The sequence below is a fragment of the Azolla caroliniana genome, unplaced genomic scaffold (assembly GCF_043228905.1).
Source record: "Azolla caroliniana isolate FFs.n. ecotype wild unplaced genomic scaffold, voAzoCaro1.0.p SCAF_8, whole genome shotgun sequence".
NCBI classification, from domain to species: Eukaryota; Viridiplantae; Streptophyta; class Polypodiopsida; order Salviniales; family Salviniaceae; genus Azolla; species Azolla caroliniana.
This window is the reverse complement of record NW_028230443.1, coordinates 17,995,084-18,012,286: the sequence shown is the minus strand read 5'-3', so window position 1 is coordinate 18,012,286 and position 17,203 is coordinate 17,995,084. Positions and strand designations below refer to the sequence as shown.

General features: G+C 39.7%; 1 protein-coding gene, 1 non-coding gene and 2 pseudogenes across 2 annotated transcripts in view; 1 reads left to right on the top strand and 3 right to left on the bottom strand.

The window, feature by feature from the left end:
• Positions 1-17,203, bottom strand: part of LOC147861206 (germin-like protein 8-2) — a 39,199-nt gene that overhangs the window by 7,485 nt on the left and 14,511 nt on the right. The window lies entirely within an intron of this gene.
• LOC147861209 (germin-like protein 8-2 pseudogene) lies at positions 4,083-4,987 on the bottom strand (annotated as a pseudogene).
• On the top strand, positions 6,376-6,496 carry LOC147861208 (U5 spliceosomal RNA). The gene has a single exon (XR_015530178.1). It is a non-coding gene; the product is annotated as a U5 spliceosomal RNA (small nuclear RNA).
• On the bottom strand, positions 6,634-9,468 carry LOC147861207 (uncharacterized; annotated as a pseudogene).

The following is a 17,203-nucleotide window of genomic DNA, read 5'->3' as shown; positions in this document are numbered from 1 at the left end:
ATTGTTTTTTTCAAAAAATTCAATCTCTTACAACATTCTATCTACATTTAATATTCAAAACAAACCATGCCATTTGTAAGTTTAAAGCATTTTTAAAGTTTGTAACGTTTCACCTAGGGCCCCTTCCTAGTACATGCCTCACCTACACACCCCCTTATAGACACTACCGACACAACATACACACGTGTCCATAAAAGAACGGTATGTGCCTCCTTGTTTGCTTTCTTACCAATATTGTTTTGCCCTCTTCACATTGATTCCTTAAGAAAGCCCCTGTATTCCAATATCAAGAGTACATGATCTAACCTTTAGCATCCTCATCTCCTATCAAACTAATGGAGTATGTTGTTTTGTTGACTGTTCACATGGTAAAATGGAACTGGAACATCCTGTTCAATATTAAATACGGGTCTCACCTAAAATTACATTCACATGGAGTATCTTTCAACATGTAAGTGACCTCTACAAATTACGTAGACACATACATTCAACTATTGGGACCTCAATCTTAATTGGGTTGTCTTCTTACCCATTTTGAAAAATTTGATCCTTTCCCACAACAGGCAAAACCAATATTATGCCATTGAGTTAAACACATGAGAGGTTTGCATCTAGATACCTATACACATTTGTACCCTGTGTTGAAATCTTTGTTTCAATGGGTAATTTGGTCATGTGTATTTGACAACGTCTTCCCCACATTTCAAGATTGCCTTTATATATCTAAGGTATTGGGGATTATGGCATAAGTGGTTGGAATGCCTTGGTTTTTATGCACAATATGGTGTTTGAAGACACATTCGACAATTGAAAGGCATATTGGTACGATGGTTTTCCTGATTGGAAACTTCATGGAGGTTGTCACAAGAGGAATTAGGGATTTATAGGCTGGCAAAGTATCATGTCCATCATTTGCATTTGTCTTTATCACATGGGACTATAGAGGTCCATAATGACATTGTATCTAGAGATGAAGGATGTGATGGGAATCTTGATTGATTTTGTGGTGAGCCAATACGATATCATATTCTGTACATTGTAATTTGACTTTCCTTATTAATATGTTAATGTTTACAAAGAGAGAGGGAGTGAGAGAGAGAGGGAAATGGAATGTTACATAACTCTAATTGTGGATCATGAAACATAGTTGGCATTCTAAATTGCCACTTATAGCAAAGCTTGTCTGACATATTGATAAGGAGGTTTGCCTTTAGGAGTAGCTCTATAGTGATGTGCTCTAGTAATTGGCAATTACCTCTTTTACACTATTCAAGTGGAAGATAATTTTCATTATTTTATTAAATTGTTAAGTAAATGGCATGTGGCACATTGGTTGTGAAGATATGTGCACCAACAAGATCACTACGCAACTAACTTACAAAAAGGGGGATAGAACAATCCAAAAGGAAGGGGATGCAAGCCAATGGGTAGCCTAGTGTGAAATGACCATACTCATATTATAAAAACTATAAAAGCAACTTTGTATTGTCTTTTAAGCTTCTTCTCAATCTTAAGATTTCTCCTAGTGATTAAATATTTAAGCTTCCTCTTCTATCTCACTAATTGTAATTAAGAGATAAGAGAGATTAGTGATATAATTAATAAACCAAACGCTAATCTCTCTCTCTCTCTCTCTCTCTCTCTCTCTCTCTCTCTTGTTGGTGCTAGACCTCTTTGTACTAAGAGTGGTGATAATAAGATATTGTCTTAATTTTAACTCCTTTGTTTACCTGTACGAGGATCCCAAGTCAATAATCCAATCAGTTTGTTGGCATTATAAATTGGCACAAGTATCATGACAACCAACAATAATTTCACCATAATACCGACATGAAAAGTCTTTCGTAATGATTTGGACCCCACACCACCGTGACAAACAGAAGCTGGGATGATCCGGGTCATGTGGCATGTCATCAAACTTACCTCAACATTCCTGAACCCGACATGCAAGTCAATATTCATTTTTTGCAGCTTCTGACGATTCTACTCAACCCCCCTTCAATCGAGACACTCGAGTTCTGACAACACCGACACCCATCATGGGGACTTATATTCACCATAAATAAATGACCAACCGGCCGCCAACTCAATGGCCTCTGGACCCATGTCAACAATGAAGTCAATCTTTGTTTGTAATGAAAGACGGTTGCAAATATGTTGGATGCTACGTTGTCGAACAATAAAGAGCGGTATGAAAGGATCAAGTATTAATGGAGGAAGGAACTTGATGGGATATAAAGTTAGAAGCATTTTTCAAAAGTAGAAAAAAGAGGAAAAAAGAGGAAAAAAGAAAAAAGAAGGAGAAAAAAGCAAGGCATATGGATATGAAGATTTAGGTAGGAAAAAAGTTCATGACTTCTTCATTCGATATCCAAATTTCAAAAGAAAAGATGCATAAAAAAACCACCACTAACTAGATGCAAGACATCTGACTAGACCCTCTCAACAGTTAATTAGCGGCTCAAAGGTATTTGACAACTACCTCCGCCTAGTTCGCCACCAATAGGGTATATGCTGGTCTGATCCCTAAGCAAATGACATCGACACAAGAGAGAACTCCATTGATTGATAGAAGGGCTTCCGTGAGGCACACACAATCAATACACCGCCTCCAATTTAGCTTAATAAAGGTCCAAAATATGAAGTGAAAAGTATTTTGGAGTTCAAGGTTGTGCACAATTATTATTATTATTTTGTTGATTGATTGGGTTATACACATGTGGATCGAACATTGAGAATCTCATTAATGGTGCATAACTTTTAACTGAATTTCATCATTGATATCCGAATAAGTAAACTCCTAGTTTGTGCCTTGTGACTCGTGGAACTCCTCATGGAAGGAAGGGGATAATGTGTTACATATATACCAAAACTCCAAACTCATAATAGAGATTTGAACCCATTCAGACCTCATCAAGGACGACTTATAACGTTAACGACTAGGTTAGATGTGACTTCGAGGTATTGTACACATGTGACACAACTGATCAACTATAGATATTTTTCCATATATAAATGCAAGAGTTAGAGCATAACACTTTGATACAATGTGTTGCATTTGACCACATTTGAATTTGTTTTTACTTAGTGTCAATCGTGTCCATTCCCTACACCCATTCCTTTCACAATCACAATGTGCGTGACTATTGCATAGGTATAGGCAAGATGACCGATAAACTATGCATATTTTGATATGATGAAGTGCATGCCTCAAGAATATGACACTTCCATACAATGTGCTCCATTCAATCACATTCGATTTTCTTGCTTTCTAGTGCAGCTATCAATCTATCCCTCTCCCTACACAACTTCTCCTCGGTGCAATCATAGTGTGCGATCTCGATTGCAATATTTTACATTGAGATTCTCCGTTCAATTCCAAATATGCTTCCTAAAGATAATTCCCTTATGTTTCTATAGGTCGTATTTGACAATATGAGACAAGAATAAAATGTGTGTGTTCATTCCTCTATGAATGTGCGTGCATCGAGGAGGAAGGCCCTTGATTTTATTAGGTGCATCTTTTGCCATGACCAAGTGACATAAGACTCAAGTGTATGACACTTGGATAAAATGCACATTATCAATACTGCCCACTCCCTATACACATTATCAACGTGTGCTATCTCGATTGCAACATTGTAAAATTCGTGAACATTGAGAGTCCCTACTCTACTCACTTGGTTCCAAATATACACCCTAAAATGATTCAATTTTGGTTCCATAGTGCCGACTCCTGACACATATTCCCCTCCGTATAACAATCACAATGTGCAATCTCGATTGCAACACTCTAAAATTCGTGAACATGGAGAGTTCGTACTGTCCCCAATTGGTTCCAAATATTTAATCTCCCTAAAAATGATTCACTTTTTGGTTCCATATGTGATATTTGACCATAGAAGACGATAATAAAATGTGGTTATATCTATTGCTCATTGAATGTGCGCACGTCAATCATAAAATACAGTAGTAGTACGTTGGCAATAAGGACACCACGACAGACTCCACGAAGGCCTGTGGCTGTGTTATTCAATGCAAGTACAACCAGGATGTTCTTTGATAAAGGACAATTACCAATGGTTATGGATTATTCAAATTTTCAGTGGATGGATGGTGTGTAGATGATGCTCATGCTGTGACATTAAGCCTGTAGCTCAAGCTAGGGTGGTCTGCACGCTGGCGGTGAGGGCATCCACTTCAGACTGCTCAATGCCGAACGTGTTCTGAAGCACGATGCCCGGCAGTGGTGGGTCTGCGGCAAAGAGGGCGGCCGCAAGCTGAGACACCCCTGGATTCTGGCTGTTCAGGGCGGCAATGGCTAGTGCTCGGTTCTTCTCGTCGGGGTTGATCTGGAAGTGGGGGAGTCCACGGGGGAACACGAAGAGATCGCCTGCATACAGCCTGGCCTGGAAGAGCGTGTTGTTGGTGGAGATGAAGCCGACGGTGAGCGTGCCCTGAGCTAGCAACAGCACTTCGGTGGCACGGGGGTGGACATGGGGAGGGTTGAGGCCACCATTGGGTGGGAAGTCGATGCGAGCGATGGACAGGCCCAGCGTGTTGAGCCCCGGGAAGTTGTCGACAGAGGCTAGGGTCACGATCGCCTGCACGCCATTGTTGGATCGAGGATCTGCGGCTGGGGATCGCAGCAAGGTGGACGTGAAGTCGTCCGCTGTGACTTTGTAGGTAGGCTTGCACGTGCGCCCATTGATGGTGATGGCCGCATAACCATCATCATCATCATCATCTGCCACACAAAAATCTTGCAACGGATCCTCGTCTGCTGCGCCCGCAAGCTGGCCTGGAGCTGTGACACATATAGCTACAAATAGAAGCCTGAGAGCTAGCAATACCGAATTGGGGATGGAAGCCATATCCTCACTTTCTCGGATAATAGGAGCAATGTGTAGTATATGCTCTAAGCTATGCTATACTATGGCAGAGATGGAGAGCGATGCTTGGAAGGGTCTTTTAGAACGTCGATAGAGAGAGATGATGGATGAGAATACAGGCTGAATTCTACACATGTATATATATACGTATTTAGACATACTCTTGTGTTTCTTGAGTGCCGTATACTCTTGTGTTTCTGTAGCGATGGGGGTGGGTGGGTGCGTACTTGTTTGCTTCCTTCGTCCGGAAGCTAAGGAGAGAGAGAGAGAGAGAGAGAGAGAGAGAGAGAGGGAGAGAGATGTGTGGCCGAAGTGTGTGTCTCTGTCTCCGTCTCTTGAGATGCTTCTTATGAATTGAGAACCAAACTTAATGTTTTTTCAGAAATTCTAGCATTTTTTGGGCAGCTTTCTTGATGACATTGTAAAGCAGCCTTTCGTGGTTTATGAGAAGGAACGTTTACATGTGGATTTGTAAGCTTAAGGCATCTGTAGTGTTTGTGAGTTTGCGTCGTAAGTTTTCACCTTGCCCCTTCATAATAGTACAGGAATAAAATAACAGAAAAACACATGAAAGGAGATACACAAGCAATGAAAAAGATACGTAAACATAGTAATTGGTGTTGAGCTTCTCGAGAACAATTGTGAGAGGACACCCTTTCTATAGACTTATGTATGCAAAAGTTAGACCATGAATGTGCAACTCGTTGCATCACGTGTGACCTGGTAGCTTTAATCTATACATACAAGTGATTGTGTGACCATTGGTATCACATAGTCAGGTGGAATAATACAATATGCTACCAATCTAACTGTTTACATTTTAATGGCTAGCATCTCATCAATCGTGACAAAACCATGCAGATAGGCACAACAGAAGAGGCAAACAGTTATTATGGGAGTGTGAACTTTGAAGCAATCAAGCATGTGCCAATGTGTCTTGCATGTTATGGTCATAGACTTGCACCTATCAATACACATTTGAGAATTAGTCACGTGTAGGATGGTGCCACACCATAATATAGTGCTGTGAATCGTGCTGCATACATCCATACATATTCTAAGGAAGCTGCACAAACGCACCAACCTCATCGCTTCTCTACACAGCGAGAGTCTCCGTTTCCAAACTAAACACTATTAGACTCCAAAAAATGCTGTTGGGCGGCATTTGAACATCAAGAAATTTCGTGAGGTTTCGAGTTTGAGTTTCTCCCATGTCACAATGACATATAGAAAGCCCTTTGGGGAATGTACTTGGGCGGCATTTGGACATCAAGGAATTTCTTGAGGTTTCGAGTTCGAGGTTCTCCCATGTCACAATGACATATAGAAAGCCCTTTGGGGAAATGTACTTCTACGAAACAATGAATAAGAATAAGGTGTGTGGGTGAAGAAGAGGACTCGTATTTCACTCATCCCACATACAAAGGCAAGGTAACTCTAGGACTATAAATTGAAGGCACCAGTATTTGTGAGTGTCAGCGGGATGGCGTGGGTTGAGCACAGAGCGAACTATTCTTTCGCCTTTTACTAAAGAATACCGTGTGCTCCTCCTACCTCAAACGCCCTAACCCTAATTTTTGGGAGGGAGGCTCTAAACAGAGTTTCCCACTGTAAAGATGTTGAAGGGAATCGTAAAAAGCATATGAAAGCACCCTCTGCTGATGGTCTTGAAACATTATGTGGTTAAGGAAAGCGTATAAAGCAATGCATATTGAAGTAGGGGTAGTAAGACGGTATTGTATTATGGAGGGCTTAAAGCATGCATTTTGCAATAAAGGCTGCGCATTCCAATATCAATGATACAGCTTGCTGCAACATTCACATATCATTTTTTGGATTAAACATGCAGTTTAGTAGTAGCCAGTGGATAATGTCATGTATTAAACAAGTAATTTTGTATGCAACATTCACATATCATATTTTGGATTAAACATGCAGTTCAGTAGTCAGTGGATAATGTCATGCATTAAACAAGTAATTTTGTATGTGCTCCTGGTGGGTCTCGCTGAAGTTGATGAAGTTGGTCTGAGTACTTGCAGCACAATGATGATGGTCTAGACGTAGTAGAAATGGAATGGTGAGGGCGTATCTAAGATAAGGTAATGTTTGGGTTAATTGTAAAGTGGGCTTTTGGGTTTGAAAATTTGCAATTTATCACTTGGTAAAGTTAGTATCCATAGAAGACCACTTTGTCATGTTCAACCAATCGCAAAGGAGATCGTAGTGGAAATAGTGATTCTCCCCTTTCCAAGCCTCATTGGTAGCTTTGGGGCATGATAGTCTCGATGGATTGGGAAGGCTTTGTGAGTCTTAAGATGCTGGGATTACCTTGAAATTGTTTTTTTTATCAAGTTAAACCTTCATCACCCATTAATGATTGTATAGTTGATTGTGTCCGTGGTGCGCGAATGTATGTGTATGTGGTGCACATATCAATGATTGTATTTGTGTTTAGGGAGAATCTTTCAATATGTAAGTGACCCATACAAATTACGTAGACACATACATTCAACTATAGGGACCTCAATCTTAATTGGGTTGTCTTCCTACCCATTTTGAAAAATTTGATCCTTTCCCACAACAGGCAAAACCAATATTATCCCATTGAGTTAAACACATGATAGGTTTGCATCTAGATACGTATACACATTTGTACCCTGTGTCGAAAGCTTTGTTTCAATGGGTAATTTGGTCATGTGTATTTGACAACGTCTTCCCCACATTTCAAGATTGCCTTTATATATCTAAGGTATTGGGGAGGGTTGAGGCCACCATTGGGTGGGAAGTCAATGCGAGCGATGGACAGGCCCAGAGTGGTGAGGCCCGGGAAGTTGTCGACAGAGGTGAGGGTGACGATCGCCTGCACACCATTGTGTTGGTGAACATTAACAACATTATTGTCAACATTTTGTAACTTATTCTCTCTGTGTTGTTTTAGCTCTAGAATGTATTTGCCTAATTTCATTATATCTAGAGTATCTAATAGTTTGGGGAGGGCGGGAGAGGAACCAAGTATGTCTTGGTATTTTGCCCTTATCTCGGCGTAGATTGGGCACTTGCATGTAAAGTGATACTCATCCTCTATCTCTATGTGACATAACCTACATATCCTTTCCTCCCTAGGGACTCCATTAGTACGACCATTCTCAATCTCAAGTTGGTGAGATGATATTCTAAGTTGTTCAATGGCAACCCTTAGTGCATGTGGTAAGAATACATTTAGATATTTTGGCCGCGTGATAAAACCTAACTCAGAGAAGTGCATGAAGTGTTCCTTATAGTACACCATTTTAGATGGGAGTGGCTCTCGTGGAGTGATCCATTTATTCCGAGTGTAAATTTGCCATATGTCTTGGCGTATTACTTTATTGCGGTCCTCATGAGAGATTAAAGTGTTATCAATCGTGTGGTTGTACCTAAGGGGAGGTAGGTTATTAATGTCTAGACCATTCACAAGAAGCCAACTCACCATCATGCCATACCATGAGCTAGTATAGCTGGACTCATACAATGATCGAGAGGCCTTAAAGGCTTGATGAGATATTCTATCATGTGGTTGGCTATGTATCCTATGAAGACAGACTACAAGTTGGAAAAGTGACGCTACTAACATTGGGGGTAACGTGAACTCAGCCCTAATAATGTCATGTGGCACTGTCGATTTGCTTCGGAGTTGGCGTGATAACATCATCACCAATGGCCTCTCTAATTGCGTCCACATGAAAGATGGTAATCTTGGAGCCCAAACCGCTGACGCATATATGGGGGAGGGGGTCACTAATGAGTCAAAGAGCCACCCTTTAGTCCATGGTTCCTGAAAGTATGGTTGGTGGCATTGCCTCTCTAGGAGTGAGAGGGATGCATGTCCTCTCGTAAGTCTATCCTTCGCTGCTTGTGTCATCGAAAATTTACCTGAGCGAGCACTGAAAGTGACTCCAAGATAGATGTATGATCCAACACCCTCAATTGGGCTATGGGAGATAGTTAGGTGACACTTAGCTCTAACTTGGGCCGATTTGTGGAAGATAAGGACTTTAGTTTTCCCTAGATTCACTACCAATCCTCGTCGTGCACAAAAGTCATGTAAGGCATTAAGGTGCCTTTGTAGGTCGTGTTCGGATTCAGAGAGCAAAACTATGTCATCCACATAGAGCAAGATATGAACCTGCGTATCCCCAAGGACTACTCAGTTGCCTCTCTTATGAGCAATAAAATATGTGATCTCATCAATGTAGATCCCAAAAAGTGTCGGTGATAGGTGGCAACCTTGTTTTACACCAATAGTGCTAGTGAAACAATTGGATAGGCCACCTGGGCATCAAACACACCTGGACACTTGTTCATATAGTGCATAGATGGCCCAACCCATGTCATGTGGTATTCTCAAGCTTTTAAGCCTATAAAACAACCGCTATCTAGGGACTGTGTCAAAGGCCTTGCGGAAGTCCACAAAACAACAATATAATTTCTTCTTGCGAGCCTTAGTTTGGTCAATTAAGCATCTAAGTGTGAAGATATGATCAATGGTGGAGAAGGCTTGTCTAAAGCTAGCTTGTTTAGGTGCACGAAGATTTAGAGAGAGAGAGAGAGAGAGAGAGAGAGAGAGAGAGAGAATGTGTGTGTGTCTCTCTCTCCGTCTCTTGAGATGCTTCTTATGAAATTCTAGCTTTTTTTGGGCAACTCCCTTGATAACATTCAAAAGGAGCCTTTAGTGGTCTATGAGAAGGTTTACGTGTGTGTAACGCTAAGTGTGAATTTGTAATCTTAAGGCATATGTAGTGTTTTTGAGTTTGCCTCGCGAGTTTTCACCTCGCCCCTTCCTAGGACACACCTCACCTACTCACCCCCTCGTCGACATTACCGATACAACATACCCATGTGTCCATGAAAGAATTGTGTTTGCATGCTTGTCAACTTGCTAACTAATCAGTATATCGTGTTGCCCTCTCTACATTAATTCCTAATGCATTCCCCTACATTCCACTTTTCACATGGTAAGATAGAACTAGAACATCCTCTTCGATAGTAAATACATCTAACATGCATGACTCTCACCTATAATTGCATTCAAAGTCACAAACACAAGCGATATCTTTTAACATATAAGTGCCCTCTACAAATTACCTAGATGCATACCTTCAACTATCAAAATCTCTATCCAAAGTGGGTTGTCTTGCCACCACTTATTGAAAATTTTGATTCTTCTGCCATAATGGGCACCACCAATATTGTTACATCAAATTTAGATAGGTGATAAAAGACATTATCATTTGACATCCTAATCACCATATATGAAGCAAACCACCAGTTCGTAAATTGTAAAATGAATTGTGTTGGTTGTCAAAGCTCTTATAGTAAACCCATAGGAACTGCTCTTTGTTAAATTTTCTCAATTGAAGGTAATGTCACCATCAAACCATTAGTTGTCTTTGACCCTTGCTTTCTTCGTCTTCTTCTTTTCAAAGATCGTCTTTAATAGTATTAAGAAAAAACGCCCGAAGGCTACAACTTAAACTTGTTTGCCCAAGAGCTTACAACTTTTTATGTACAATGATGTACAATAATCCTAGGACCAAAGATAGGACTTTGTAGAAGGTGTTGGAATTTGGTGATGTACATTGCCATGATTTATTGATATTCAAGAAAGGGTCCATGGAAGTCGACCATTGAGGCCCTTGAGTTGACTCTGTAAATAGGGGAAACTTTTTCCATTAAGTGAAGAAGCTTCTTCCTTCTCTTATTCATAGTCTCTAGGGAACCATCCATATTGTCATACTAGCCACAGACTACTGCCAACAAATTCTCCCATATCACAAGCAGGACATTTGAGAGACAAATATCTCTCGCATCATAAAATTGGTTACATCAAAATTTCCATAATGCCCATAATGTTACCATAGTCACTGTTTTCCAAACATGGACATATCACACCTGCTTTTGAGGTTGCTAAAAGGGGTTGACTAATATCAATCTTCTTTAATTATACCATCATTGGCTCGTGAACATTGTTTGCCTCATAGAACATCAAGCTGGAATGTAACACTTCCCATATCAGATCGATGATCCCCATGAAAATACGCAACCAACATTGATTGTTAAGAATAACGAAAGGATTTTATTCCATACTTGTTGAGCCAAGAGACAAGACTAGAGGACATGCTTGGTAGTCTCTTGAGCTTCATGGCAAAAGCCACATTGCCGAAGTCTGGGTGCTACATTCCATTTCAATGAGTGACCAACTAGTCATGTCATATGCACTAATAGGCATCTGAAGAGAATAAATTTAGTTGACCCCTTAAATGACTAGGTTCATCTCCAGTAAGTTTTCAAATGCAAAGTTGAGACACCCCAGGTGGTCCAATGTTTTTGAACAGCTGGTATCGTTACATTTCAAGAGAGCAGTAATGATCTTCCAAGTTTTATTGAGTACTGAAAGAAGGTAATCTTTATGATTTGTTCCCCCAAGGAATGTGACCAAAACCAACTCCCTGGATCCCATGCTAATCTTGCAACAAGATCTTTTGCATATAACCACAACATATCACACATATGAGCAATTGAAGGATAAGGATTAAGCATCCATTTCTTTCGAGTTTAGCAACCACTCTGACTAGTGCACTTCGCAAGTGATGTAGATAACTGCAATCAAAGGTATAAGGTTGCAAACTATGGTTATCTAGGACCTGAAAATAATAAGCGCACCCGTTAGGTGAAGCACCCTTGAAAGCCATCAATGTGTCATTCATGAAGCATCCAAACCACAGATGTTCCTGCATGGGTTGGAAGGTTGTAGAAAATGAAGAATATGCTACGGATATGCTACTAGTCATTATCTTGGCACCATGAACAGATTGGAAATGTGCAATAAGAACTTATTGTGGCATTTGTTGTAATTGATTGGACTGCCATAATCTCAATAAGGTTTGTAATAGGGCTCATCATGTTGGAAGAAGGTCAAAATATTATGTATGTGAAATGACATCCAAAATGTGAGATGAGTTGTGAATAAAATTACACAAAAACACAGAAAATGGGATACATGAGAAATGAAAAAGACAAGTAAGTAAACACAATAATTGGTGCCGAACTTCCCATAGAATATGCTACCAGTATAGCGTATTACATTTTAATGTCTAGCACCTCATAGGTCGTGTTTTACAAAATTGTGCCGCACATCTCCTACAACAATAAATAATAATGATACTTCCAAGCATGTGTGTGTCTCTCAAAAGAAAGAGAAAGAGAATATTTCCGTCTTGTTTGCCTTTTACTTTTTCTTTCTTTCTGTAGATTTACGATTTCTTTCTTTCTCGCGTCTTCAATTCAACAACGTGTTGCCACCTCTTCTCTGCACACACAACCCACACACTGTCTCTGTCTCTCTATATATATACATATCCTCATTCTCATCTTCCTACCCTACCCTACCCTACAATCTCTCCTCCGCGCAAAGAGAGCCACTTTTGCGACAACATGAGCAACATCTACCTCGCTGGGAACCCCGTATTCCACGAGCGGACTAAGCACATCGAAGTGCACTACATTCATGAGCGAGTTCAGGCTGGCAAAATCGATCTCCAACACATCAGTACGAACCTTCAAGTTGCTGACATCTTTACGAAGGGCTTAGGAGTCAACAAGATTGGGCAATTCGCATCGGACCTTGGTCTCACAATCTCTATATTCCAGAGCTTGAGGGGAAGTACAACAGGTGACACGGAAGCAGCCGAGAAGCAGGAGTAACCGATCAATCGATCGAAGTCGAAGTACGAACAAACAATCAAACAGTCGAACACGAACACTCCCCACATTGTTGATCCGCATGAAAATAAGCATCCGATATTGATAGTTAAGAATTGTTGAGAATCAAAGTCAACTTCCCATAGAGGCAGTGCAGTGTTCACAATGGCCAGTGGACATCATACTAGGCTAGATTTGTAATTAGTAGAAAGGGCATTGGCCCTAGATTGGTTGGTATTTAAACCAACCTTTTGTAACTTAGTTACTGTTTGATGTAATATATAGTTTTCTTGTTTTAGAGCTCTCTCTCTCTCTCTCTCTCTCTCTCTCTCTCTCTCTCTCTCTTGTCTCACGTGCATATACACACGCGCACATTATTTAAAAGAATGATGAAAGAACTTTATTCCATAGTTGTTGAACGAAGGGACAAGACTAGAGGACATGCTTGGCAATCTCTTGAGCTTCATGGTAAAAGCCACATTGCTGAAGATTGGACCAACTAGTAATGTCATATGCACTAATAGCAATCTAAAGAGAATAAATTTAGTTGGCTCCTTAAATGACCAGATCCATCTCTAGTAGGTTTTCAAATGCAAAGTTGAGACACCCCAGGTGGTCCAATGTTTCTGAACTGATGGTATCGTTTCATTCCGAGAGAGTAGTAATGATCTTCCAAGTTTTACTGAGTATTGAGAGAAGGGAACCTTTATGATCTATTCCCCCAAGGAACGTGACAAAAAACAACTCCCTGGATCCCATGCTAATCTTGCAACAAGATCTTTTGCGTATAACCACAACATATCACACTTATGAGCAATTGAAGGATAAGGATTAAGCATCCATTTCTTTCGAGTTTTAGCAACCACTCTGACTAGTGCACTTCACAAGTGTTGTAGATAACTGCAATAAAAGGTATAAGGTTGCAAACTATGGTTTTCTAGGACTTGAAAATAATAAGCACACTCGTTAGGTGAAACACCCTTGACAGCCCTCAATGTGTCATTCATGAAGCATCCAAACCATAGATGCTTCAAATGAGACCCATGATAAACGGAACTTATTTGATGAACCCATGTATAAGATCCTAATTGACATCAAATTTATCATTAAAGCCTACGTTTTTCTCCAAATGAGAAGCCAAACTAAGATGTGGCTTGGGCTGTGTGCTATAGAAGGGCAATGTTTTGATAGGAAGAACTCACAAACCACAACATTTTCCAATTGTAATTGATTGGATTGCCATAATCTCAATAAGGTTTGTAATAAGGCTCATTATGTTGGAAGAAGGTCAAAATATTATGGATGTGAAATGACATCCAAAGTGTGAGATGAGTTGTGAATAAAACTACACAAAAAAGGGAGATACACGAGAAATGAAAAAGACAAGTAAACACAATAATTGGTGTTGAGCTTCTTGAGAACAATTCTGAGAGGACACCCTTTCTATAGAATTAGGTATGCAAAAGTTAGACCATGAATGTGTGTCACCGCACAACTCTCTACATCACGTGGCACCTAGTAGCTCTTATATCTGCATACAAGTAACCATGTGACTATTGTTATCGCATATTTAGGTGGAATCATAGAATATATGCTACCAATATAGCCTATTACATTTTAATGTCTAGCATCTGATCGGTTGTGACAAAATTGTGCCGAACATATCCTACAACAATAAATAATAATGATACTTCCAAGCATCGTATGAACCATATGTGCATTGGCATTCGAAAATGTTTCAATCATTCGAGTATGGTAAACACCCTCGAAGTATGCTAAATACCATACATTTGTATTCATTATTTATTGTAAGGTAAAATTTTTTTAGAGGGAAGAAAGTTAAGGTATCAAGTGAAAAAACAGTAAGAATGTTTTGATAACATACGCATTGGTTTGCATTCGTATGAAAAAGAATGTTTGGCAATGCATTCGAGTATATTACGAAGTTCCAAGTTCCAACCATGTGTCCGTGAGAAGAGAAAGAGAATATGTCCAAGCATGTGTGTGTCTCTCAAAAGAAAGAGAAAGAGAAAATATGTCCGTCTTGTTTGCCTTTATACTTTTTCTTTCTTCCTTTCTTTCCTGCACATTTACAGTTTCTTTCTTTCTCGCGTCTTCAATTCAACAACGCGTTGCCTCTCCTTACCTCTCCTCTCCTCTGCACACACAGAACACACACTCTCTCTCTGTCTCTCTGTCTCTCTGTGTATATATATATATATAAATACATCCTCATTCTCATCATCCTACCCCATCCCTATCCTTCCCTACTACTGTCTCTCATTCACGCACATTCAGTAAACAACAACAAACTCTTCCAGCCTCACATATAAGAAACAACAACACTCTACTCCTATTCATTAACAGACATGCCTTCTTCTTCTTCCAGATCAACCTGGACAAGAAGCATCCAGCTCTGGCCATCGCCGCCTTGAACAGCCAGAATCCAGGGCTCTCCCAGCTTGCTGTGGCCCTCTTTGCCGCCAACCCACCACTGCCAGGGATGGTGCTCCAGAATACGTTGGGCATAGAGCAGTCGTTCTGGAGTTCTTTCGGTTTCCTTGTTGCAAACATACTCCCTACGAGGGTTTACTCATCAAGAAACAAAGTTTGTGTCATGGAGTTAAACACATGAGAGGGTTTCATACCAATATAACTTGATATGGAATGTAGTATCTCAAAAGATTACTAAGCACGTGTTCCAATAGAATACATACATGCAGAGAAAGTAAGCAAGACATTGGCCTAATTTATGATGTGCACATATTGTGGTGTACCTTTTTGAGCAAGCACATGCCTTAAATCTAGAAAGAAAACGAGAGTTGAGTAAGACAAATCCGGACGTGTACAACTCACAATGTACCTTATACATCCAAAGATTTGTCGATAAGGAAGTGATTTCATGAGTTGCTCTTCTTCCACGTTCTTTGGACTATCATTGGATGATAGTTTGCACAATACGGTCATTGGTGTTGCAATAGGTTTACAGTTGGACATCTCAAACTTGCGAAGAATTTCTTCGACCAACTTCCATTGTGACATGGTAAGTGTGCCTTTCGTCCTATTCCTTGTTACCTTGATACCAAGGCAATACTCTAGTGGTCCCATGTCTTTGATGGGAAACTTCTCCTTGAGTTGATTTATAGCCTTGTACATCGAAGTACTAGAGTTAGAGGCAATTGGCAAATCATCAACATACACACCAATGGTTACATAGTCACTTCCTAAAGATTTGGCTCGGCTTGAAGACACTGAAAATTAATAGACATAAGAAGTGTATGGAGCTTATAATGCCACATTCGTGGAAATTGTTTCAAACCATACAATGACTTATGAAGCTTACACACATACTTTGGGAATTTTGAATCTTCAAAAAATGTGGGTGTTGCATGAATATTTCTTCGTTTAAGTCACCATGTAAAAACGCGGTCTCAATATCTAAGTGGTGAAGTTGAAGATTAAAACCAGTCGAAAAAGCAAGCATGGTACGTAATGGAACCATTTTTAGTGTCGGAGCAAATGTTTCTTTAAAATCCACGCTAGGAATTTTTGAAAATCCACGAGCAACAACACGAGCTTTATATCTCGTCACTACACCATGTGCATATTTCTTCTTTGTGAGTACCCACTGACTAGATACAATGTTACGATGCTTTGGTCATGGCACCAAGGTGAATATAGAATAAAGAATAATATTAACTTAGGAAAATAAAACATATTATGATAAATAAAGTAAGAAATAATTATTCCTAAAATACCCCTCTTTTATGAAAACGTTTTGTAACTACCCTCTTATATATACACACATTGTAACCACTATTCATGTGGTGTGAGAAATACAACTGTTAGTTTCTTGATCTCTCTCTCTCTCTCTCTCTCCCCCTGTTATCTTCTTCCTATCTCTTGTGTTATTGCTTGATTTCTTATATGGTATTAGAGAAAAATTTGAGACATCATTCAAAACACAATTTTTTTTTTCTTGGATTGATCCCGATGATCTAAGCAATATGGGGTTCGAAGAAGAATCTGAAAACCTATCCAATCCACATCAAACAATCACCATCTTGCAAATCCACCAAATATGGTAAGAAAATATGTAGTTGAGAAACTAACTACTCACAATTACAGGATGTGGAAGACATAGATGGAGTTGATAATGGAGCATAATAATCTAAAAGATATAATAGATGGTTCCATGAAAATGCCTGCACAAGAAACTGGGATGTGCATGTGGAAAATCAGAGACCTCGATGCTAGAATGGAGATAATAATGCATTTGAGTGACGAGCAAGTTGATTATGTTCGAAACTTACAAACAACAAACAAAATGTGGGAGTATTTGCGGTAGATTCATCAACCATCTGATGGGACAACTAAATGTTTTTCATTCAGATCATTGATGAACTTACAAATGAAAGAAGGCGAACAGATCGACACATTTATAATAAAGTGGCAAAAACAATTAGATACAACCATCTCCTCAAGTAATAATATCGATGAAATGTCCAAATGTGAAATTTTAATGGGAGCGTTGCCAAAATTATGGATGACTTTTGTAAGTATTCATTGTG